The following is a 13,914-nucleotide window of genomic DNA, read 5'->3' as shown; positions in this document are numbered from 1 at the left end:
ACTCAATAAACTCCTGTTCTCCTTAGATTTTGTAGAAGTGGTTTTGTTTTGTTTTGTTTTGTTTTGTTTTAATTTAATCACTTAAGGATTATCAGTTGGGGGGGAGGGGGGAAAAGAAAACTTCTGAATGGGTTCAGCTATGAAAATTAGCATGTAAAATGTATGTATATAATGAGTCTAATGTTAAACTATCACATTAAACTGAACTATTTCCTTATTTTATTATTAAATATTTAATCATAATTTAAAATTCAGTCCATGAAGAATTTCGCATGAAGAAAATCAATAATTTTATCACGTCTTAATAGTCATTACATATGTTTATAAATAACTGCTAGATCAAAATTCTACTTACTCAAAATTCTTACGAACTTTCTTTACAGATTTTCTTCTTGTGAAATTTACAGTAAACGTTCCTTGGACTGAATTTAAAATTCTGATTAAAGATTTAAATTTACTAACTTGTTATCAGAAACCCAAAATGTTTAACTTTTATACTGGTAAATACTTACTTGTCTTATTGGGTAATTTTTAGTGCCTTTGAGTTTGGAACAAGGACTTCTAAACATTGTGGAATTTCCAGTTGTTGCAGGTGCTGTTTCATACTACCATGAAAACCTACTTATATCCAATTCAGCTGAGGTACCTTCTTCTCTTTGCCATGCCCCACTCCCCCTCCCCTTGCCACCCCAACACATGGAGGTATGCACGCAGGGTGTATGTATGTAAGGGAGGCTGAAGAGAAGATTGTTAAGAGAAAATGAGCTGAAGGTTTTATTTACACTAATCATGCAGTAGATAAGATGATCCCTTGAGGACAGATTACATTTAGCACTGACCTGCAATTACTTCCTGCTGGGGACATGCTGCTTCTGGGACACTAGTAATGAAAACAGACACCCTTTCCTTTTGTTCTGAAATGGCTTCTTTAGTAATTCCCGAGCAGTAGAGAGAAAAAGGAAAAATCTGGATGCAAATGAAGAGTAGAATAAAAAGTTGTAGACTAAAGGAGTTGTGAATCTGTAAAAAGACAAAGAGTTGGGGGGTGGTGATGGTTTTTGGTTTTTGTTTTCTTTAATCCCCTGCATCCTGCCTCTCTCAGTAGGACATTTGGAAAGGAAAAATACATTTCTCTCACCGAGCCCTGCTGACTGATTTCCTAGAATGTTTTAAATGCAGTGTTCTTGGGAACCTGGCACTGAACCTGGATTTTCCCTATTTCAGGATTTTTTTCCACCTCTCGGTGAAGCTTATTCACCATAATTCACCAAGCAGATAGAACTTGAAGCTGAACATGAAGTTTTGCATACTTAAACATTCAGAAGTTATGCTTTGGTCATCTTACAATGGAGAAAGATGTCTTAATTGTATAATTTAAGGCTGAACTGAAAAATACTAGATTTAGATACTAAGAGTATGTGGGCAGCTCTGAGTATAGCTTTCCAAACCTCAGAATGCTTGAAGCTTCAATCTTAAGTTTTATCTTTTTGCAATTATTCAGAGCTTTGACTTCCCTGCTAGCAAAATGTTCATCTTCTTGCTAGTTAGGCAGTTTGTTAAAACTCATCAGCATTCATGCTAAATCTACTGTCAAATTACTGATGCCTTTTTAATTAATGTTAATGTTTGTAGTCAGTATACCTGAAAACTAGTACTTTTTGTCTTATAGAAGAAATCATTATGCCAATACCATCTACCATGAAAAATCTTTAATTTAGATTATTTTTTGGCATTGTATTAATAGAATATCAAAGGCATAAATGTGTTGAGAAACAACTCTTCAGTTTTGCCTGTAGGTCAGCTCTTGCTCTGTACCTCTTGAGGGTTGAAGAAACTTCACCTACAACAGTCAGAACCCTGGTCTCCCTTTGCTACAAGCTGTTGCAACCTTGGAAATGGTCTGAGGCCACTGTGCTTTCTACCTGTGCTGTACGCTGGGGGAATTTAATGATTTTATTTAGTTTAGCGCACCCTCTACATCAATACAGAGTTGTTTTTCTGGTTGGGTATTTGTTTTGTCCTTTTTGGTAAGAATAAAGAATACATGTGGGGTTTCCTTCAAGCTTACTTTTGAAAAATATCCCTTCTGTATTGGAAGCTTTACTTGTATTAGCTATGCTGGGGGGATAAATAGTTTAAGTAACTTCACCTCAGCAGTTTTGCATCATGAATCTTTGTCCTGATCACAGTATCACAGTATCACAGTATGCTAGGGATTGGAAGGGACCTCAAAAGATCATCTAGTCCATGATGCTTGTTTGGTTACAGGTATTGGGCTACACACCAAAAATGTGACTCCTCTGCTACCTTAGAACTTACCTGACTATGAAGTCAGTGTTGCTGTAGACAAAGATTCCATCACAGAGGCTTAATTTTACAGTACTCTTAGTTGCCTTTCAGTTAAAATGCATAAAGTAACTGTCATTGTCTTGTTAGAAGAAGCATTTTAATACCAAAGATCAAGGTGAGTTCCACTACAGGATACTTTCTATACTTCTTCCTGCCTAAATGGGAGGGGAAAAAATCAGAGAAAAGCTAAGCGAAAAATTCAGGTTATTGCAGTTTGAAGTCTGTTAATTTGGTGACTGTGATTCTTAACGTAAAATCAGTGCAACATGAGGGTTATCAGAAGCTTGCATGTCATTGTGTAGTTTGTTTGGATCAAATAGCTCTAATAATTCATTACTAAAAGTAAGACTTTTTTTGTCTCTTTAAATCTCAGGCAAGCATGTAAAGAAGCCAGTAGAGGAAATTTCAAAGTTATGTTCACTAACGTGTACTTAAATCTTTTTATGTGATGCAACTCTGAACAGTGAGTATTGCATGTAGCTGTGGAAGCGGTGCCTCATTTTGATTTTGCATTAACTGAAGGGAATTGCTAAGAATTTAATCTGGATTTGGCAACAATTCCTTAGAAGGGCTGATAGGTATCAATGCATTTGAAACAAAAAATGCAATCCCATATCTTATTTTAGAAAGTATACTTAGCTGTGTATATTATGTGTTAGAGAGGATTATAATATTTTGAATTTGCTTTACAGTTGTATGGAATAAAAATTTATCGTTCAAGTACCTTAATATTTTGTGACTTGTGAGCATGCTATTTCTATTTTCCTGACACAAGAGAGCCCCTACAGTGATAACTCCTCCAGGGTTTATTGTTCCTAACAAGGGCTTTCTTAAACCTCCTGTGGCTGTAGAGTCTAACTTCAGAAACTGCCACTTCACTCCCAATGACAAATGAGACAGATGCACTTACTTAACGCTTTAAATATTTATATAGCTGTTACATAGTACCAAGTTGTCTGAACATTTTAAGTTTTCTTGTGAATGAGAAAAAGCATAATGCGTTAGAGCTTGGGTGAGTTTTAGTGTAAGGAATGTTTTTTAGTTAACTTCTTTTTGCTCCTTTTGCCTTTTAAGTTTAGGGAGAGGTTAGCATAGAATTAGTACAGCATCTGTAATTCTGTAAGTTTCTCTCTAAATTTGTTTGGGTTTAGAAATTGCTTAATTTAAACACTACTTACAAGTGGTGGTAATTTTCAGCCTGATTGATTTAAATGTTAGTTTAAAACAAATCTGCAGATAAGGTTACAAGTCTTAATCTACTCCTAAGAAAAGAGTGGCTCTGCCTTCTTTTGAGGTGGCAGGTATAGTAGTAGCTCATTATTTTGTCATCTGATTCCCTACAAATCCCTAAGCAAACTGCTCAGTAATTCATTGAGCTAATCACTTAAGGCCAACTATAGCCACAGGTGTAAAGTTAGGAGCTTACTGAGACTTTTTCCCTTGTCCCTCACCCTCAGCATTTCAAGTGGCTAAAGCCCACCATAGTGAGCCACTAAAGTATAGAGAAGTTTTAGCTGCTGAAGAAAGTGAAATGAGATTCTTGATCTGAATCTGTTTTGTTTTGTTTTGTTTTTACTTTGAAAGAAAACAAGAGAAAACAAATCCACCTCTGAAAAAGTAAAGCTGAATTCAGATACATTTCTCCAGGTGGCTGGGAGCATCTTGGTTACTTCACTTGGCGTTTTATATATTTGTCCTTTCAGTGTATGGTGCATGCCGAGAGCAAGTATTATCTTCTGAGGCCAGCCACACAGCGTGAACTGCGGGAGCTTGCGGTCATGTTGACAAGGCTTGCAGGTTCATTGTAGTGCAGTCTCGTCTTCAGGCTTACAAGCCTTGTGCTGTGGAAGAGAAGGGAAGTTGTGTGGCAGGAGGATGCCGGTTTTGAAAGAGGGGAAATGTTCCTATGGGTAGTTCCCTCAGTCTAGAGCGTTAGTTCTGTATGCTTGTGGATTGAGGAAGCTTTTTCCTTAAAGATGACGTGATAGCTGTTAGTCCATGTCTGTAATGTGGACTGGTTGGGAACTGTGTGTGTGTCGGGCACAGGACAGGGAAGGTTTGTAATGCTTCTGTGATTGTATAGTAACTTCCTTGTTGGGTATAAGGAAGCCTCTTGAAGCTCCTAGAGATTGTTGGGAAGGTCTGAAGTGAATTATATGCAAACCAAGAGCATTATGGAGAGGAGAAAAGCTAAAGAGGGTTTTTTTTTGAGAGCGAGCAAGCTATATGATCAAATATTAGCTCCTTTAGTAGCCTTTTTGTGAAACGTACCACATAGTTTAAAAAACTATATAGAAAAAAGGTTAAATTTAGGAAAACAGGGGACAACTTGCAGGACAAAAGGAATATATTTTCCCAGTCTAAATTCCAGCTAGAACAGAACAGATCTGGACTTCTATCAGTTAAACAATTTTCAAATGGAAGATGGGAATGAAGCTGATATAAGTGTGGAAAGGTTTGCACTGATGTTCAACGTTATGCATTAACCTAGAGGTGAAGTCTGAAACACCTCTTAATTTTATTAATTATCTTAAAGGATATAAAAACAGAACACAGTGAAGAACCACCTTCATTACATAAAAACCCTTTAATATGACACAAGTAATTGATCCCAAATCACATGTATACCAAAATGCTTGTGGTTTTAAGGGTTTGCCTGTAGTAGCAATATCCTCGCTTAAAGCCAAGGCATTTCAGAAAAATAGTAAAAGAAAGATCATCAAAGGCACTGTAGTAGTAAGGTACAAATTATACTGGAATGGCAGGGCAGGAGTGGTAACTATGTATTAAAGAAACACGGTAAAATAGCTGTCGGTGAATAATACTGGATGTTGTTTAAACTTAATTATTTTGTCTGCATGGGAAAGTTAAAGGGTTAAATTAGTAATCAGTTATCAAGATTGTATGGTATCAAGTACATGATATTTTAATGTCAAAATCGTATCTAAGTCTTTATAAACTCTTAAGGTGAGAGAGCATTATTCCATTAATGCAGGATATAGAATGACCAAAGAAGATACAGGAGGCAATAAAACCACTAGGTCAGAATAGGGAGTTGTTCTTACCACTGACAAGGAATACACACGTACTGGTATACAAGTCAGATGATGGTGTGTGTTGTGTTTGCTTCAGCCACGCTTAAACCTTTCCTGATGTCTTAGTAACAGAAGAGGGGAGGACAAGCAAAACCCCAAACCTTTCCAGGATTGTTCTGAAAAAGTGCTCTGTAGATCTTGAACTTTAACTTAGTTTGCAGTGACAGGTGTCTGCAGGCCCCCTCAAATAACTGTGGTCAGATGCCTTAATCAGATTACAAATCTGAAATGTACACACCGTGGAATATGTCTTGTAACTTTCAAAATCACTATATCAGAGTCCGGTTTCTCATGTGGGAGAAGGAAGATTTAAGGGGTAGTCATCCCAATTTTTTCTTGCTACTGTTCAAAGATTAGTTCTGATTAATAGTGGGAATACTTCTATTTGCTAACTTTCCTTTAGTAGTGGTGTTTAGCTGTTCACGTTTGGTAGTGGAATAGGTAAGAGTGCAAAGATCCTCTTTGATAAGACCTTTAGTTTCTCAAAGACCTTCGGTTTATTGTTAGAGGTTGGGAAGATGTCTGGAAGACAGCTTTCTTCTCCAGCATAGCTGTCTGGTGGGGCAAAGGAAAAGATCTACGTATCGCTAACCCTGGAGTGTTTTGTCAGAACACAGAGAAGCCCTGATTTGAGGTGTTAAGTGATGGTCTTCAGGAAACTGCACCCTAGAGAGATTGAGAAAGGGCACACAGCTCGGTCTATATGTAACAGCTTACTGATTTTGACCGTTTGATCTTTTTGAAATAATGTGTACAGTCTCTAGCTGAAAATAATAGGTATGATGATTGATCTGGATGCTCCTAATGGTTCGACAAGTACCTTGAAAATTAAAGTCTATTTTTCTTTGTCACCTGTATTTTAGTGAATGAATGTATTTGTCTAAAGACTTGCTTTTTGCTGCAGTATAACACAGTCAAGCAGAAAGCTGCCGCAGTGGATCTCGTGTTTCCAAGTGCCCCAACGCGTTAAAGTAGGTCAACAATTGCATAAGATGCCATTACTGGAAACTGCTGTAGGCTGACTTGCGTATAAAAACTCAGGAGTGCAACTAGCAAATGCGCTCTGACAAACAGAAATGCAGCCGTGACTTAAAATATGACAAGAGAGCTCTCTGAAATCTCCCTAGGACGTGAATGGCTGTTGGAATGGTGAGATGTCTTTGCCCTTTAAGTTCATGTTCCTGCTATCTGCTGAGCCAGAGCTGCCTGCCTGTGCTTCCCAGAGGTTTCACACTGTTTTTGTCTGCAGGGAGCCCCAGGCACAAGTCCCCTTAACTCGTTCTGGATCGCAAAAGATGTATTCTGTATTTTCCTGCTTACCAAGCTCCTCTTAAGAACAAATGTACACAGCCCAGTGAAAATCATGTAAAGTTAAGAATCTGTAATAGCTCTTGCACTGATTGAACTGTTGCTGGTGATTATTAATGACCAATGGGAGCTTATAGAGATAAGTGCAAAAGTCTTTGCAATTTCTGTGTGCAGGAGCAGCCGTTGCTCTTCAGTTCAACACTACTGTGCCCTGTGGAGCACTGAGCTGAGTACAGTGCTTCTGTTTTCCCTCTTTTGAAGCACTGTTTCATAGCTTCAGCACAGAGGGGAATACATGCCTGGGTATCCAATTTATGTAGTATTTTACCTTCTTTATAGAATTACAAAAACGTGTAAATGGAGAAGGGAAAAAAATAATTCTAGAAAGATGTAGTGTCACCTTCCAGAGCTCACCAGTGTGCATTCTCTTTTGGGTGTGTGGGTCCTGTACCCATGTAGCTCTTTGCTGTGTGGGGCAGCACTGGGAACAGAGCATGGCCACTTCATGTTTTGTATCTTTTAAGAGTCTGACCCCTGGTGAGGGCAGTCTTCTGTATTTTTTTTTTCTTCTTACTACTGATATTTTCATAAAATTTTTTCTAACACAAGTTTAACTACTTGAATAGAAACAAGAAAAAAGCTCCCAGTTTGAGGGATTATATTTATTAGCAATCAGAGCAGGGTGTATTTGGCTGTAACTACCTTTTAGTGCAGTATATTTCTTTTAACTGTGAACGGTTTGTTAGTCATAAAATACACCATTTGGTGGATGCATTTTTCCAAAGGTTTGAAATAGGGATACTCCTCTATGAAATGAATTAATGACCCTTATGTCTGAGTCCGGCAAGAATTCTTTGGACTCTGCAGTTATTTGTGAAAATCTTCAGCAACCAGTACTGCTTTATTTCCCGGCATTGTTGCATCTCTCGGGATATATCTATTTGTTATCACACATTTCCTATATTTAAATAGATAAATAGATGGCTCAATACCAGTAATCTCAGGAACACACACAATCGTACAGTTACATGGGCTGGAAGGGTCCTCGGTTAACGTACAAACCTGATCAGGTCTCTGCCTGTGCAAAAGCTTCTGCCCCTCGTTTGCTGCTCAAGGGCCAACAAATACTGATCTGATAAATGGTCTGATATAGTTGACTCAGTGATTTGGCGATGGACCCCAGACAGAAGAGACCTATCATCCAATCTTGATTTAATACTCTTAATATATTGCCTGATGTCAGAAAACTGTAGGTAGGGGCTTGGCAGAACATAAATAAACTTTGTAAGCCTAGAATGATTCCAACTTGGCGTTAGTCATGCTAATGAGATGAGAAAATATCAAAGGTGAGGAGGTTCGAAAGTAATAATAAAAATCCTGGGCTTTCCTGGGCGTACATCAGAATGGGTAGCCTGGCTGCAGGCTGCCAACGGCTGTGTTCAATTACATCGTGTACAAAGTTATCTTATTAGCAACAGGTATAGTTGCTTCTCCCACAATTTGGTTAATTTACTATTAATAATACTTAATTACTTTGTTATGGTAATGTGAATGTTATCTTAGTGTGATGGAATGAAAAATGAATTTTTTTAAAAAGTCTCCAGCAAAGGGTATTTTGTGAGCACTGGATGTTTTTCCATCTTCAAGTTTTTGTCTGCAGATTCTCCAGAGCTGCTTGTATTTTTTAACTCTCCCATGCATTTAAAAAAGTTTTTTCACCTTCAGAGGTTCACTCCCCATTACATCTGTTTAGCTGAATCACTTCCCCCCCCAATTAATACCATAAAAATTTCACACACTTGATATTAATGTATTTCCTTGTCGTGATTATTCTGCATGACTCTGATTGTATGTTCAGAATTTTGAAGTAACAAACTCACCTCACGGTGAGAGGCCCCTTTCTACGGGAGCAAATCCCATCTGGGAGCCCGTCTGGGGGAAGGCCCAGGCACTGCTGGGGAGGGCTTCACTTTTTTAAATTCTTTTTTAATAAAAACAGATTCTCCAATTCTAGCAGCTGAACACGGCTGACCTACAGCATGCTGCAAACTCTGGAATTTCATATAAATTCCTAAAATAATTCTAATGGAGACTTGTGACGCAGCGCAGACAGTGGCACCAGGCAGAGGATGGGACACTGCACTGTAGCCTCCTCCGCTGCTCCTTTCTGTCGATTATCAATAGAAATTAAACTGGACTTTAAAAAAACGCATGTGACAACCCCCGCTGCTCGCTCGCGCCCCCCCCCCCGCACCTGCCTGGCCCTCGCGGTGGGGGGCGGCGCTGGCGCGCGCGGCGGCCGTTAACCCCTGAGGGAAGGCGCGAGGGGCTCTCCCCGCCGGACCGCCGCCGGCAGCGCAGGTAACGGGAGCGGCGGGGGAAAGGGAGGGCTGGGCTGGCCGGGGGAGGCAGCGGCGGGGCGGCTTGGCGGTACGGGAGCTGCCCGGCGGCGGGGCCGCGGCCGGGGTCACCGGGAGGGGCAGAGCAGGCCAAAGCCTGGGTGTGCCGCACAGAGCTGGAAGAGGAGGCGGGGGGCAGGGGTGGTGGCGTGGGTCCCGGTGGTGCGGTGCGTTTCGACCTTATTCGCTGCAGGTGTGGGGAAGATGTGCAAGATAAGCGTAGCCAGGTGATAGCACAGGTGTGAAAACTCAAAACGCGTCTCCGCAACCAACTTGGAAGCGATGAGGCAGCGGCGGGGTGCACGACATCGCACCGCGCCGTTGGAGCCCGATGCGGCTGTTCCTGCCTTCCTCAGGAGGACAGCCCGTTGTGCCTTTACGTTTCTTTATTGCCACAGTACGTGTTCGCGGGGACCGTGCCGGGCCTGGCCGCGCGGGAGGGCGGCGGGGCCCACCAGCCGACAGTGCCTGGGCGAGCCGGAGCGCCGCCGTCCTGCGGCTCAAGAGCCAACTGAGCTGGTGAGCATGAATTAATTCCTGTGCCGCTGAAACAGGAGCAAAGCAGATAGCAGCAAATAGGAGATATATCCTAAAGAGAGGGGTGTAGTTTTGGGGAAAGGAGAATAATATGGCTGGTCTGGTCATAAGTTGCCGTTCCACAACAGTAGATTTAAAGCACGAGAACTGTCTCTTAACAAAATATATGAACATGCAAATACCTGTTTTTCTGGTACTTAACTAAGGTGCAGCCTTACAATAATGCTGGCAACTGTGGAAGCTTCTTTTTTTTAAAAAAAAAAAACCAAAACAACAAAAACAACCCAAACCAACAAAAAACAACAGAAAACTACCTTTACCACAGAGACTGTTTCTGTGGGGTGCAGCATGGGCAATTACAGTGTGGGAACTATCTGTGGTGAGTTCACACCCTGCCTTACCTTGCAGTAACTTGTACTTGTCCGTGCCCTCATACACGTTACTGAGAACTCTGAATGCTGTTTAATTTCATTCTGGAAAGCCGGAGGCTTAAATTGTACATGGGTAAATGCTAAGACGTTTTCCCATCATCTGTGTGGTTTACTCATTTGAAATGTTTTTTAAGTCCTAAATGTGCCAAGAAATTTATGTCTTTGTGGTGCTTATTTATTAAAAATAACTATCTTGTTTATGCTAGCAGCTGCTGTAAAAATGTAGTCTGCTGATTTTTATGTAATAAGGTCTTAAACAGGATTTTTTTTATTTAATATTTGAAAAATAATGTTCGATTAATGGTGATAGATTATTAAATGTAATATTTTTGTATTGTTGCTGGACTCTAATGTCAAGATGATGAAAACTTGGGTTAGGACAGGTCATTTGAACCAAAGCAGTATTGGTTTTATGGTTTCACATGTTCTAGAACAATGGTGCTTAGATAACTTCGCCATTTTGTAACTCTGTCTGCCACCTTCTGCTGGAAGAACGTGATCCCTTCTGTTTGCCAGTACTTCTTCCTTTTGATGTCATCTCATTGTTGCAAGCTTTTACATCACTTCCTGCTGAGCTATTCCTGAGACAATGGTTTTCAGTTATGGTTTGTGGATATGAGTTCTCTGACTGACTGGTGAGGGATTGTTGAAATGTAACAAAATAAAGCCTGTAATGGGTTGTCTAGGGAGCAGCTGTAAGAACCAATAGGGAGGAATGCAAATCCTTCAACAAGTTGTGGTTGTTTCAGTATGACAGACTTGTGACAGATAAGTACTGTTTATCTTGTGAAATATATAAGAACAGTTTTTTTGTGTTTTGTTACCTTGAACAGTGGTTTCCGCAAGGAGACAATCCTAACAATGTTAGGTTTTTGAGTCTTTTAAACGATCTACAGTTGGAGCAACAAAATAGGAATTTGATATTAAGTAGGACCCCAAGAGCAAAGATATGTTGTTCAGACAAAGGACAGGCGCACTGCAGTAAAGCTGAACCGTGTTCAGGAGCAACCTACACGAATCACACGCAGTCAGGGACATGACTCGTGACAGTGGACTTCCACAATGAAGTATTGTTCAAATTTATCTCCTATCCTACACTTGGGGTTGAGACAAAGTTTAATGAATAATAAACCTACACAAATTTGGTGGTTTTCTTTCTCTGATTTCTGTGAATGTTTTGAGATCTTTTCACTTTTTAACAGAATGTGTGTAATTCAGCAAAATACAATTTTTCAGCCTTTTTTTTTTGTAACCGAGGAAAAGATTTCTTGTTGCCTTAATGTTTCTGTTACTGTTAGCACAGAGCACCTTAATGCTGCAGCAGTTACCATTACTTGATTCCTTTTTTTAAAAAAATACGGATTTATGTGAAGAAAAATATAAAACAGTTTGTATGATGCTATGTTATTGGACAGACAAAGAAATTCTAACTAAAAGCATTTGTCATTTCACAGAGCCATTTGCAGACTTCTCCATTCTTGGAGAACCATGCCGAGTACTTCTTCCTTTGAAGACAAAGAACAAAAGGGCTTTTATGTTTTAACGTTTTCTCAGTCTCTCTGTTGGTTTTTTTTTGGGGGGGGAGATCCCCAGGTGAAAATGCAGCACAAGGAATAAAGTAGCTTACAACAAAACCCTGTCCTTTTAGATTCTTTAGAGGAGAGTATTTATTCCAGCCACCATCACCATTAGCTCAATGTTCCAGAATCCTTCTGGCAGCAACTTATGTAGCACTTGCACAAAAGGAGGTACAGATTTTTAGACTTTTTCTTTCAAATTAGCAATATCTTTATTACTGAGATAGACTGTACCCTCTAATTTCTTCAGTTGTGTTTCCTGTCCATAAAAACCACGTAACAAGAGTTTTAGCTAGTTATTTGGGGCTAACTGGAGTCTGCCAAATGTATTTGTAAAAATGTCATCCCAAATACGCCAACGCATTTTAAATGAAAGGGGTCTGTTCTAGAGTTTCTGTTTATTACACAAGAATTAATTTACAGTTTTGCAAGTTGTTTCCTATTGTCTTTTAACCTTTACTTTCAGCTGGTTTGAGATTAAAAATACTGAGTCATGTGTCTTCTGCACATGGGGGGCAAAACAAGCACTGTGAAATTACTTGGTGTTTTTGTGTTTGGTGGAGTTGGAAAAACAACACAGAGGATGAAGAGGGCCTCTAGTGCTCCCTAAATTCTTGTAATTTGGATTTTTGCTAACAAAATATGGGGAAGGGGGTTGGATGGATATACGTTCAGAGTCTATAGATATTTGAAGGGATTTAGCGTGAGACACAAGGGTAGCACACGGTACTGGAATACAGCATGCTGGGGGGAACACTGAATTCCTTCCTCAAAACGTGACTGTTAAATAGAAAGACCTAACACTTCTAAGAAAATAGAATTAAACAGTCTGTGTGAAACGTGCATTCAATCTGATGTGAAAATTGGTTAGCTGTTTCTGAGGCCTTTTGTTAGGTGTAGATTGGGTGTGTGTCTTGAGGAGACAGGAACAATAAACATTTTGGGAGTTACTTTGTCAAACTGTAACAACTTCAGTGGTCCGGTGCCTTTCCCTGGATAATGACATATTAAACTTCTGAGTGGTAAACTAACCAACGAAGCCACAATTGCTAGATTTTTATATTTATTTTCAAAACACCAAAGGATGCAATACTTCCTGGAAATAACAAAGTAGGCAGTCGTCCCGTCCACCCCCCTCCCCCCTTTTTTTTTTAATTACATACCTGTACTGTCAACATTAACCTTGAGCAACTTTTTTCTACAATGTTTTTCTCAAAAACAAGCCCAATCCCATTGCCTTAAAATTCTTTTATTCAGTTCTTCTACAGTTAAGCTTTATGTTCCTGTTTACAGAAAACTGGATGTTTTTCTCCAAAGCGTGTGTAGTTTTCAGTTCAGTCACTTGTCTGCTCCCCACCCTCATTTTGCAATATACAATTCCCACTTGCAGCATTTTCAGTAAACATGGGATCAACTGAGTATACAGAAATAGCTTCTTCTATAAAATTTCCATTTTAAAAAAATAACAAGTTTTTATTTACAAAGTGTTTGCTACTACAAAGTAATATTTCCTATCGGTTCAAATATACTATTTGCTAATGCCAGTGTTCCTATTAGGAAAGTAAAACTTTGTATATGCATTTTTCTTTATATCTTTGTCAGTGTTTAAAGCACATATAATACTACCACATTCTTTTTTACACTACACCTAGCCATGTACAGTGTGGTAGTAGAAATCAACACTATCTTGATCAGGACAAAAAATCAGCATAGCTTAATAGCAGTCTTTCTGCAAAAATAAAACTTTATAATTTAAAGGTATTTGGAAAGAAAGAAATCTATGGAGAAATCAAAAATATGCAGCAAATTGTTTAAAAGATGAATGGGCAACTTGGACTTCCCTGAAGACACAGCAGTTTAGCACAAGAAAAAGGAGAAAAATTTCTGCCAAAGTGTTTGTGCCAATACATATATTGGGGTAGGGGGAGAGTAAGATGAGTGGATTAAAAAATTATTTAAAATTTCAAATCCCATATAGTTAGCATCCTCATAAATTGGATTTGCCCGTGTGTCTTTTCCCACCCACCATGTTTACAAACCCTCCTTTGAATTCAGCATTAAAGGAGGTCATAAAATAGCTTTGGCCATGACTGGCCTTGTTCTTGGAAAAAAAAAATAAATCTTGTTTCATTTAAAAGTTAATGGATTTTCAAGTGGTTTCTGCATTTTAAACATAACAAAGAACTGTGTCTACAACTTCCTTCCATGTAGATGTTAA

Source organism: Vanellus vanellus (assembly GCF_965231255.1).
Source record: "Vanellus vanellus genome assembly, chromosome: 8".
NCBI lineage: Eukaryota > Metazoa > Chordata > Aves > Charadriiformes > Charadriidae > Vanellus > Vanellus vanellus.
Note: the sequence above shows the minus strand (reverse complement) of the source record.